The sequence below is a fragment of the Prionailurus bengalensis genome, chromosome A3, assembly GCF_016509475.1.
Source record: "Prionailurus bengalensis isolate Pbe53 chromosome A3, Fcat_Pben_1.1_paternal_pri, whole genome shotgun sequence".
Classification (NCBI taxonomy): Eukaryota; Metazoa; Chordata; class Mammalia; order Carnivora; family Felidae; genus Prionailurus; species Prionailurus bengalensis.
The window spans coordinates 10,945,240-10,957,638 of NC_057354.1; positions in this window are offsets into that span (position 1 = coordinate 10,945,240).

Here is a 12,399-nt window from a genome sequence, read left to right on the forward strand (position 1 = left end):
AAAGACAATAAATGTTTCATGAATGAATGAGTGAGTGAGCGAATGAATGGAATAATCCCACCTATGCTCGGAGTTTTACAGACTCAACCTCAGGCTTTAAGTCAGAGCTGTGCACTCGTCTGATTTTACCAGTGGCCCCAATTACAGGCCTCCCTGCCTCCAAACTCTTTGTCCCCCCTTTGCCGTCCCTCCCTCTGCTGGGCCCGGCATATGACTTGCTTTGGCCCGTGGGATATATTAGCAAATGCAATACAAGCACAGCTCGAGAAGCGGGTGGGTGTTCCTGCTTGTCCCCTTGAATGACTAGCTCTCTCTTGGACCACTGCCACCACCATGAGAACACGCCTGAACTGTGAAGAACATGGAAATACATGGAGGAAAGCTGAGCCATCCCAGCCAAGGCCATGCTAGACCACCCAGCCGACCCACCTGCTGACCACCGACACGTGAGTGGGACCAGCTGAGGTCGGGGCACCTGCCCAGCTCACCCTTAAACACATGAGAAACAATAAGAGGTTGTTGTTTAAAGCCACAAAGTTCTGGGGTGGTTTGTTACTCAGCGGTCGCTACCCGATACAGCCTGCCTGCTTGGCGACTCTCCCAAAAGCTCAGAGGCACCTGCTCCTTTCTCTCTTCCGAATCAGCCACGTCGAGAATTCTGATGAAATGCTTCAGCATGGCTTCTCCTTACCTAACTGGTCAGGTACAAGATCAGCCCCCAGTGAGGAGAACAGACAAATCTGCCTTCAGCTGAATGAACAAAGATATCACTGAAGACCACCACTCCCTTGGGGAGTACAGTCCCCACAGTTAAGATTCTTAAAGAAATTCTGAAGGAACAACAGGCTTCCTTTCCATTCCTGCTTTGAAAGATGAGTTTTGCCTGAATCGTTGCTGATCTGTCCTCTCTCTCCTCTCTCTCTCTCTCTCTCTCTGCTTGCAGCCTGATACTCTGCCAGAATTAAGACATCATCTAGCGCCTCTGATTTAGCCTTACCCTTCGAATGGGATTTCTTTTCCAGATATGACGTAAAGTCCCAAGATATGCCAGAGGTAGCACTGCCAAAGACCGGCAACATCCAAAATCTGATTTTCAGGCTCTTTCCCAGTCGAGGCGAAAGAAAGAAGCGGTTCTCCAATCTCCCTGCTCCAAGGATGGCCCACAGACCAGCAGCACGGGGACCCCGTCAGACTTTTTGCTATCAGTGCGGAATTCTGGGCCCCACCCCTGAGCTACGGCATCGGAACGTGCATTTGAACAAGATGCCCAGGGGACGCGGCACGCTCAGGTTTGGGGGGCACTGCTCTACGACACTGGTCCCCGATTCTCCATCTGCACCTGAATTTCTCCTGATGTCAAGGCCTCTGGGGTGGCTGCACAGGGGGGTTTTAAAACTGGACATCAACCCTCACTCTTGCCGCATCACAGGGCACAGAAGCACATTTCCTACCACCAGGCTTGAAGTCCCTCGTGTACGACCCGACTTGCAAGGGTTTTCTCTTCTGAAGTACAGGCTGGGTATCTTGAAGGGCTTCTCGACACCCCACGGAGACCCTGGGATTCATTCACAAGTAACGCTTCGTCTTGCCACGGGATGAAAGGTTTCAAGGGATTCCCTTTTGATCCCGACATGATAGCTCCTTGCTTAAACATAAGAGCTTTGCTGGGAGTAATCTCCATGGAAATCAGTAACCCAGTTTATTAACAAGGAAAAAAAAATACTCCTAAGGACATTTTAAACTTTTAAATAACTTTGCAAGCGAACAACAAGGAAAACAAAGCATTTTTAAAGCGAACAAGCCCCTATAGCAGACATGAAATTTGAACTACAACGCTCTCTGAATTTTAACAATCCGATTTTAAGCTCTTAATAAGCCCTGGAAATCCAGTTAATTTAAATTACTGGCCACACACCAAGACGCTCCCTGAAATAATTCACACCTTCAATCATCTCAGGGAATGTATTATTTCCCCCCCCCCCAAAAAAAAAACCCAAAAAACTTATATGAGGTTGTTTATATGCTGCTTCTGCTGACATATGATTTTCTAGAAATCTCTGAACTTTGGGATGAAAAGACAATTGGAAAACAGACCTCGGTGGTGTTTCCAAATGACTTTTTGTCCCCTGTTCACAATAACCTTTTCAAGAAGGAATCAGTGAGGCTGAAGGTGACTGTAATTATATAGCTACCAGCACTGAAAAGACAAGACTGTGCAGTCACAAAGATAAGACACGAGTTTAAAATGTTTTAGGTAACATGCAAATGTATTCTGATTTTTTTTCCCCAACTCCTTTTAGAAGAAGAAAAAAATCTTGCTTGAAAGATGTTCTCGAGGTGGAGCTGTAGAAGATTAATTGGAAAAATGAAATGAAAATTGGAAAACTGAACCGTCTCTCTCTGCCCAAGCTGGGAGGAAGCGGCTTTTAAGGGCCAAGCCTTTAATTCTAGAATGTGGTCAGCTGGGTCGCTGGCATGACCGGCTGGTGCCGGGATCACAACCATCCCCCCTTTTTCTAATTCTGCCTACTGATTTCCCCCCTATGGAAACTTTTCTCCTTTTCTCTCAGTCTGTGGAGGCTGGGGACTGCTGACCTCACCTCTGACCCCGAAGGTAAGCCTCTGATCCAGCCCTGGCCCATCCACTCATTTCATTCCGAGGTTCCTAAGGATTGGTTCAGGGGCGCGGCATGTGACCTAAGTCAGTCCCAGTAGCGGCATCCCCAGGAAGTCTCTGGGAACTAGTAGGGAAAAAAAAGGTACTTTCTTTCCAGTGAAGATGCTCAGCTGGGATGCAGAGGATGCGGCAGAGGATAAGGCTGGAGACCACTTCGCCAGAAGAGCCAATACTGAGAATGAAGAAGAACACAGTGGAAGGCGGGATGTCAGTGAGCCCTGGATCCAGCCGTACCTGAAACCTCCAGACTTCTAAAATAGGAGAACTAATATATCCCACCCCTCCTCTTTTTTTTTTTTCCTTCTCAACCAGTTTTGAGTTTGATTCCTGTCACTTGCCACCCAAATCATCTATCTGCTTCTAGTAAAACCCCCTCATGGTTTTCACAGGAAAGTCAAGAGAAACCATGAATTCCTGACCCAAAAATCTCAAGAGATCATCTGGTCCAGCCCCTTGCGTCTGAGCATACGAGAGGACTAAAATGTTGTAAACTATAGAGTCTCAGCAAAGATCCCAAGGGACTCAGACTCTGCACCCTCCATCCAGAACCCATATGACAACATACTATTAGAGCTTGAAGATGCACCATACGTCTGTAGGTGGCCTGGGAAATATTCTTCTGGCTGACAAAAAAAAAAAAAAAAATCCACCAACGAAACCAAAATCCTAATATTAGATTTCATGTGCTACCAAGTAAACTTTTTCTCTTATAGAACGAATTGTTTCTATAGAAACGAATGCTTTTCTAGCAACCCAATCTCTATTAAGGTTGCTATAGGAACAGTTGAGAAATTGGAAAAATGTAGAAAAAGGGTAAATGACTGTTCAATGTCTTTTTTTTTTTTTTCCTGGAAACCCACAGAGGGCAAATGCCTTTTTACTTCTGAATACCTTGGTCCTTGGAACAGGCTCTGGGAACACTTGGGAGTATAATTCTACTTCTGTTGCCTTCTTATTCCCTGGCAAGGGTTTCATCAAGTGGTTGAAATTTAACTTAGAATATGGCAAGTTTTACTAAGAACCACCCTCTAGAGATCGTTTTCAAAGACCAGGGGGTACAAAATAAGAAGGGACAGAACTATGGGTGTAAAGGCATAATTATAAGTGCCGTTGGCCACACAAGTGCTGCAGACACTGCCTTTTGGAAAGAAACCCTTCATTTGGAGAAATACAAGTGCACACAGTTTCACGCGAGCTTTGTTATACACAGTAAGCCCATGCGGCATGCCGCTCAGGCCTTGTGATATCAGTGACCAACGCACCAGGGAATGTTTTCCTTCCTTTCCTGGAGAGTGGGGAGGAAACACGAACACGGTCCCTTCTCTGTGACCCTGTTCCTGGAATCATCTACGGACAAGTAGGGTATGATATCTGTCTGATGAAGCGAGAATTCTCTCTCAAGTCTCACTAACTGCAAAAGCCAGTAGATTGGAGAGAGGGAGAGTCACAAAAGCCAGAGAGTCGTAATCACCAGCTCAAACCATAGAGCCTTGGGTGAGTCACTTCATCGCTCTGAGCGGGCCTATTTGTTCCCATCTATAAAATGGGGCTAACAAGATCGGTATAATGTGGGTCCCAGCTGGCACAAAGTCGAGTTAGCAACCCCATTTCACACTAGCCTCGTGTGTCTCCTTCAGAAACCAGATAACGTAAAGGGGTGGAACCGGCAGTGTATGAAAGGCAGTAGAGAGCAGTGGGGTCTGTGGCAAAAGTCAATGGCAGCACGCTCCTGTAAAGGAAATGCAAATGTTTTTGATGCCTTGTCTGTAGGCTAGTTTCATCTTGGACCCTGCGACTGAAACCCCCACATCTGCACCTGCTGAGGACTTGGGGTTGAACTTTGTCCGCAAGTGGGATTAACATAGCCAGACCTCCGACAGGATGGAGCCTCTCCTGTGGAAGCTTGGTCGCCAGGGGGAGGGCATCCGTGGCAAGCCTTCAGGGTGAGAAGCAAAAAGTCTGTCAGGTCAAGACAGCGCGCAGCTTCTCACCGCCCCCCCTCAGCCTCTAGCCTGGTCCAAGCCACGGTCACCTCTCACGGGAAGGGGCACATGCTAGGTAGGGTTCTCCAGAAGAACAGGACCAAGAGGATGCATACGGAAAGGGACACGAGGGAGTGGTCCACACTGTTATGGAGGCTGAGACCTGCCATTTTCAAGCTGCAGGCCAGAGCAGCCAGTGCTGTAGTTCTGGTCCAGACCCGGAGGCCCGAGAACTGGGACGCTCTTGGACTTGCTCTCGGACCCTGTCCAAGTCCAAAGGGCCAAAAGCCAGGGGCCATCGGTGTGCAAAGGCAGAAGGTGGGTGTGCCAGCTCGAGTAAGAGCAGATTCGCTCTTCCTCTGCCTTTTCAGACGCCCCCTGGATAGATGCTGCCCGCCCGCAGTGGTGAAGGCAGGTTTCTTTCTCATTCAGTCTTCTTCACCAGTTCAAAGACCGATCTCTTCCAGAGACACACTCAGACGTAGTGTTTCGCCAGCTACGTGGCGTCCCTTAGCCCGGCCAAGCTGACACGTAGAACTGACCTTCACAAGGCAGTAGCCTCCTCACCGGTCTCCCTGCTTATACTCACACCCCCCACGGCCCATCCGCGATACACAGGGGGGAGGGGCAGAGAGAGACGGGGACAGAGGATCCGAAGCAGGCTCTGAGCTGTCAGCATGGAGCCCGACACGGGGCTCGACCCCACGAACCATGAGATCATGAGCTGAGCTGAAGTCGGGTGCTCGAATGACTGAGCCACCCAGGCGCCCCAGGAGGAATCCTTTTAAAAAAAAAAAGTTAAGAGGTGTCTGGGCGGCTCAGTCAGTTAAGCATCTGTATCTTGGCTTTGGCTCAGGTCATGATCTCACAGCTTGTGAGTTCAAGCCCCACTTTGGGCTCTGTGCTGGCAGCATGGAGCCTGCTTGGATCTGTCTCCCTCTCTCTCTGCCCCTCTCCAGCTCACTTGCTCTCTCTCTCGCGCTCTCTCTCAAAATAAATAAATAAACTTAGAAAGAAAAAGTTACATCATGCCCCTTCTCTGCCCCAAACTCTCCAATAGCTTCCCGTCGCCTTCAGAATACAAACCAAAGGCCCTAACTGATCCTCCCTAACCCTGGCACCCCACCCATCTCCCACCTTCTCCACTAGCCACACTGGCCCTCTTGCTGTTCCTCAGACACACCAGGCATGCTCCTGCCTCAGGGCCTTTGCACTTACTATTCCGTCTGCCTAGAACATTTTTATGCTAGATGTGCACGTGGCTGGCCCCTCGGCTCCTTCAGGCAGTTAGCCCACTCTTACCACTTCCAAGTAAAGCCTTCCTTTGGCCACTCCATATAAAATGACACTACTCCACTGCCGGAACTTAGCCCCCTTCTCGCTTTGGTTTTCTCCATACCACAGGTTATCAGCTGACATATTTATCTGTCTCTCTCCCCCATTAGAAGACAAACTCTATTGAGGGTAGGAATTTTCATCTCCTTTGCTTCCCACTGGATTCCTGGTGCCCAGAACAGCCCCTAGCACAGACTAAGTTCCCAACAACCTTCTGTTGAATGACAATTAATGAAGCCAGAGAACTGAGATGCATGGAGGAGAGTGTGTCAGAGCAGGGAGAAGGCACCAGAGCCCATGCTAGTTCCTTCTCCCGTGGCCGATAGTCACGCATCAGGCCATTCATTCAACGTGCAGGAGCACCTACCACCTGCCGGGCACGAAATGCTGCAGGAAGCCTGCCTCCAATACAGCTTACTCATTAGCTGGGGGAGACAGACAATAATGAGTAAGCCTACAGGCAGTGAGATGTGCGTGAAGGAAAAAATAGCCCAAGGTGAGTAAAAGTGGGGCAGAGGGAAAGGGGGCTTGGTGTTTCGATCCAGGGGTCAGGGACAGCTTCTCCAAGCAAGGGATGCTCGTACTGAGAACCGGTAGAGTGAGGGAACCAGGTGCATGGGGCACAGAGCCCACAAACCTCCCAGATTCCCTCCACCCCTTCCTTCTCGACCCTCTCACTCGATCAAAGCCCCGTGTGTGCAGGGATGCCCCGCCCCTTTCAGGACTGAGAGCCACCCACGCCCCAGGTGAGGGACCTGGAAGGAGGAGGGCCCAGCTCTCTCTGCCTCCCTCTTAGTCAAGGTGTTCCCCACAGAGAAAGCTACTGTCTTCCGGACTTCTGGGTCGTGTTCCCTGGCCTGTTCTTCCATTCTTTGGTATAAACTCATCTTTCATTAAAAAGGCAATTCTTTGAGCCAAAACATGAAATTTCCTGGTCCCCTGGCTAAGCTTGGCCTTGGGACCACAAGTTCAGTGTTGTGCAGAAATTCTTAGAATGTTCCTTAAGTGGGGGTGGGGGGGCTGGGGGGGTGGGAGGGTGCCTGGGTGGCACAGTTGGTTAAACATCCAACTCTTGATCTCAGCTCAGGTCATGATCTCACAGTTTGTGAGTTCAAGCCCCATATCAGGCTCTGTGCCATTAGCACATAGCTTGGGATTCTGTCTCTCCTTCTCTCTGCCTCTACCCCACTTGTTCTCTCTTTCTCTCTCTCTCTCAAAATAAATAAATAAACTTTATAAAAAAAATGTTCCTTAAAGGGAGCTCCCCTAACTAAGAAGTGGGTTCCTTTTGCCCTTTGGCCCTTCTTCCTCCTGATGCCTGGAATGCAGACATGATGGCTAAAGCTTCAGCAGCCATTTTGGGCCATGAGGCAAATTTAAGGGCGATGCTACAGAAAAATAAAAGTGCAGGACCTTGAAGACCAAGGAGTTGCCAAATCAACGTGAGACTGCCAACTTCTGGACTTGTTTTACATGAGAGAAAAATATACCTCCATTTGTTGACGTTACTGTTATCGGGTAGTCTAATTCCAGCCGATACACTATGACCTTCATGGATCCCGGACACATGCCTTCATGGGCTCCTTTCTTCATTAAAAATATTTAAAACTATGTTTTACGACTGTGTTGGTGTAAGGACATTACAATCTGGGCTAGATTCATTATTACGTATTCATTATTATGACATTCCTATTTTTCTTCTGACTTTTTTTTCCAACGTTTATTTTATTTTTGGGACAGAGAGAGACAGAGCATGAACGGGGGAGGGGCAGAGAGAGAGGGAGACACAGAATCGGAAACAGGCTCCAGGCTCTGAGCCATCAGCCCAGAGCCCGACGCGGGGCTCGAACTCACAGACCGCGAGATCGTGACCTGGCTGAAGTCGGACGCTTAGCCGACTGCGCCACCCAGGCGCCCCTATTTTTCTTCTGATTTTAAAAAATTAAAATGGAAACATTTTTGCGGGTCCCTAAAAGCATCATGGCCCCGTGCCTTCTGTGCCTAACGGAGACGTCCACCATGATACTCGTGCCTTATCTTGCTTTGCCCCTGATAGAACTTGACGGGGCAGGTAACATTATTCTTCCTGTTTTTCACACCAGGGAACTAAAGCCAGAGAGGTTGAGTAAACGTCCAGATTTGAATCCTGGTAAGTACAACGCCAAAGTCTACACTCTCAGCTTTTGACCCTAGGACAGGAGCTATTGTTAGCCCCCAAAGGCAATTCTTGGGAGAGCTATTATTATTACGAGGGCAAACAGCTCTGACAACTTAAGAAAATAGGTCTGATACATGGTAACAAAGCATATTGGACCCAAAGACCTTCTGGTAGCTCCTTGTTATTTTAATCCACAAGAGAAACCTAACTATGAGACTCATCTCTGCAGGCATGGTTTTAAATCCCCATCTTTTAGGGACTGGATTTATTCATCCAACTCCAGAAAGAAAATAACTCCACTTAGCTTGACAGACTCCACAATGAAAAGCAAATTATTTTTCTGGAAATGACCCTAAAAATAGCACGGAATGGGTCTGCGCACAGATACCAGAGGCAGTAAGACTGAATATGTTAGTTTTAAGGACACGGAGACTCTTCTGTGGGCTTGAGGGGAAACAACTCTGGACGGCAGAGTTCTCCATCCATCTCGCACGACTCCCCCGACGGGAGCCAAGGAGAAGTCCATCCGTACTTCACCGCTAGGTTTATTTCTTTTCACGTCCTCTTACCACAAATTAGCACAAGGGAATGTTAATGAAAAACACGCCCAAGGATTGCTTACGCCTGGCAATCCACCGCCTTGCAGGCAGCCATGTGCAAATGGTTGGTTTCTTGAGAATAGCTACAAATTATTGCCCTTTACGTCGCTTTTTCTCTCCAAGCCCGATCCCAGTAGACAATTTAGGCTCAGACAACGGCATTCTGTTTAGTCAGTCATCCATCCGGCACTTCTCAGGTGCCTTCTGGATGCACTGCCCCCTATCAGCCACCAAAGACCACTACGAGGGTCCCACTTTTGGAAAGGGGAGCTGGCGTTCCGGGAGGGCTTGGAATACACAGAGGGATCAAGTGCACCGTACTTTCCCCGACCAGAGGATGAGAGGCAGGAGGCTGGAGCCAGGTGGCCCCAGGTTTAACTCCCGCCTCCACCACCTGCAGAAACAATTTGGGCAACTTAACCGAAGCCTCGACATCCCCATCTGCAAAATGGGGGCACTAAGAGTAACTTTCTCTCAGAGTGAACGGGGATTAGCCGCACGCTGTGCGCACGGTGCATGGAAAAGGGAAACGTTGGGAGGGCTTCTGAGTCTGGGGGGGAGGCTTGTGGGGAGCTAGAATGCCCTGCTCCCAACCCAGGCACTGGTTAACACGGGTGTGCTCACTTTGTGGCAAAGTCACGAGGCGACACATGCGTGACTTACTTTCTGTAAGTACTGGAACAAAAAGCGTACGTGCGACAACAGAATGCCTAACGTCCGGTTGGAAAATTGTCCGACGTTCGGCCACATAACACACCTCCCCACCTTCCCCCCAACCTTCTGTGAGGCCCTTTGTGTGCACAAATGTCAGGTGTAAGCACGAGTTGCCCTGCGGGCGGGGGAGAGAAAGGCTGGTCAGCCGGGAGGGTCAGAACGAACCCGGCCCCTGGCACCACATGGGATGTGAGACGAACTCTAACTATAAACCTGAGAGATGGATTCCCTGCAGCCGAGGGTGGAGACGTCGTAGGCAGAAGCTGAGCCGTGCCACCTGCCCGCACCCTGCGGCGGTATTGGCACAGAGCAGCGCCCCCGGACACGTGTGGGGTCGACTTTGGGGAGGGGGTGGCCAGCTCCCCCAGCCCAGAGCACAGACCCACATCCCAGGCAGACCCTGGGTCAAATAGTAATTCTGCAATTTACCGCATAGATGGCCTTGGACAAGCCCTGGCACCTCCAGGCCTCAGTCTCCCCATCTGTAAAACGGACACTCGCCGAGCGTACGTGCAGGCGAGAATCGCAGAAAGTGCCTGGCACGCGGGAGTTCTGCCAGCAAAGGTAGCTGTTGCTATTGAACGAAATTCGACCTGGCGGAAGAGAGCGCCACGAGAGCCTGGAAAGGCCGCGGGGCCCGTTGAAACCACTTTGCTCTTTTCCCGTCTTCCTGGCAGAAGCGTCCACAAGCTAAGACGTGACCTTCGCGTTAATAGTTTAAGAAGAGTCGCTGTTCCCACACGCACAGCATTGCCGTCCTCTCCGAGAACTCGGCTGTGGCAAAGGGGACGGGGGTTGCGGGGGCTGGAGCGCACCGGTGTTGTGTAACAGAAACGCGGATATAATTAAGAGGCGGTTCATTGGCAATAATTAGGCACTGGCTGGTTAATTCTTTCAAGATGCTAAACAGCCCTTCCCTGGAGCTACAGTAATTGACTCTGTCAACGGCGTTGCTCACTGTCATCGAGAGACTTCCGCCTGGACAACCTGCTGACTCATTTTAACACGCGCACACGTGCTCACTCTCTTTGCTCATTAACAGACAGGTCTGAGCAGAAGTGCTGGGCGCAGGGGTGGGGAGGAAGAGAGGTCTGGGGAAAGGCTAAGCAGGGAAGAAGCGCTGTCCTCAGGGAGAGCAGCAGAGGGAGAAAGAGGAAGCCAGATGAGCTCCCACGCTGGCCTCGGCCTGCCTGGATTCAAGCCTGATTTCACGGCTTCCCAGCTACGTGAGTGACCTCAAGCAAGTCCCTTAAACGCTTGGAGCCTCAACGCTCCGTCTGTGAAATGGGGATAAATACCTTCACTTCAAGTGGGTGTTGCAAGGATTCGGAATAACACAGTGGCCAGTGCCTGGCACTGTGAGGGTGTTTAATAAACAGCGGCTAGGGGGGCGCCATAGGGGCTCAGTCAGTTGAGCGTCCAACTCAGGTCGTGAACTCATGGTTCATGAGTTCAAGTCCTGCATGGTCCCCCCACTCTCAAAAATAAATACGCCTTTAAAAAAAATAAAAACTGGCTATTTGCTTGCACAGAGACGTAGGCTGAGCAGTGATAATGTATCTGGGACAAAAATCAGAGAAGTCTGCCCTTGGTCCAAGAGAACCGGTTCCACATTTGCCTGCTGCATTGAGACTCTGCAGTGTGACCTTAGGCAAGGTCCTTAATCTCTCTCTGCCTCAGTTTCCTCTTTTGAAAATTAAAGTAATAAAGTGATAATACTTCCCCGGGAGGGTTGCATGATGATCAAACGAGATGGCTCCTGGCACATAAGAGCTCCTCAAGAAACGGTGCGTCCGTGACTTCGTCTACCTTCAAGTTTGGCTTTGGATAGCCTTCTCTTCAGACACCAGTGAGCGGGCAGGTGCTGACTGTGGATTTCATAGGTACGAAATTAGCAAGTGATTCCCCCAAGGAGCCCAGCCTACCTTGAATTTTTTATCAACTCCATTGCTTGCCCTTTCTGGTTCCATCCCAGACTTCTCCCAAATTGGCTCAACTTGTCTTAGAAGCCAGATAGGGGAGCGGAGCCTCAGTCAGTATGGGAGGAGGAGGGGGAGGCATCCCCAAGTGAGCCCCCACGCGGTCACCGGGATGAGAGCCAAGGTGACGGGAAAGTCCCCTCATGATCCAGGCTGACATCTGTTCCCCTGCCTCCCTCACAGTGGAGACAGGGAGGTGGTCGCCACCATCCCGCCTCCTGTGCCAGGAATTGGGGGTAAGGATGGGAATCGGCTTCCAATGACCCTCAAGGTAAAGCCCACGACCAAGCACAGCTCACAGGGTCCTTTGTGTGATCTCTACCAACCCCCTCAGATTCACCGACACGGCTCCCCGCCCTAGGCTTTTGCTGGGCAAACCTCTCTGCAAGCACGCTGTTCTCTCCCGTGCCTTCATGCATTTGCACCTGCACCTCTCTCTTCCTGCAAAGCCACCCTCCTTCTCCATCTGGAAGAGTCCGACTCATCCCTTAGTACCTAAGTGCCATCACCTCCTCGTGTGACTTTCCCACCCCTCCCCCCCATTTCCATTATGCATTTCCATTATGCTTTGTGAAGCTTCATTCATTCTTTCTCTCTGTATTTACTCAGCCCCTGCCATGTGCCAGCCACCGAGCTAGACCCTGAGGTCAGAGAACGAAAAAAAAGACCAACCCCTGTGCCGTGCTGCCACAGTCCAGTTGCTGGAGTCTAGCAGAAAAGACAGGTATGCCAATAAACCATCAGGGTGCATGGTGATGATGGAGACACACAGGGCACTGGGAAAGCCTGGGAGGAGGGTCTCAGCCTAGTCTGGGGAGCAGCAACCCCCCCCCCGACCCCACCCAAGGATGTGCTGTTTAAGCTAAAATGTACAGAATGGATAAGCACAAGCCAGAGGAAGGAGGGAAAGACAGACAATCACGGTCATGACCCATGATGAGACAGGAGAGACCCT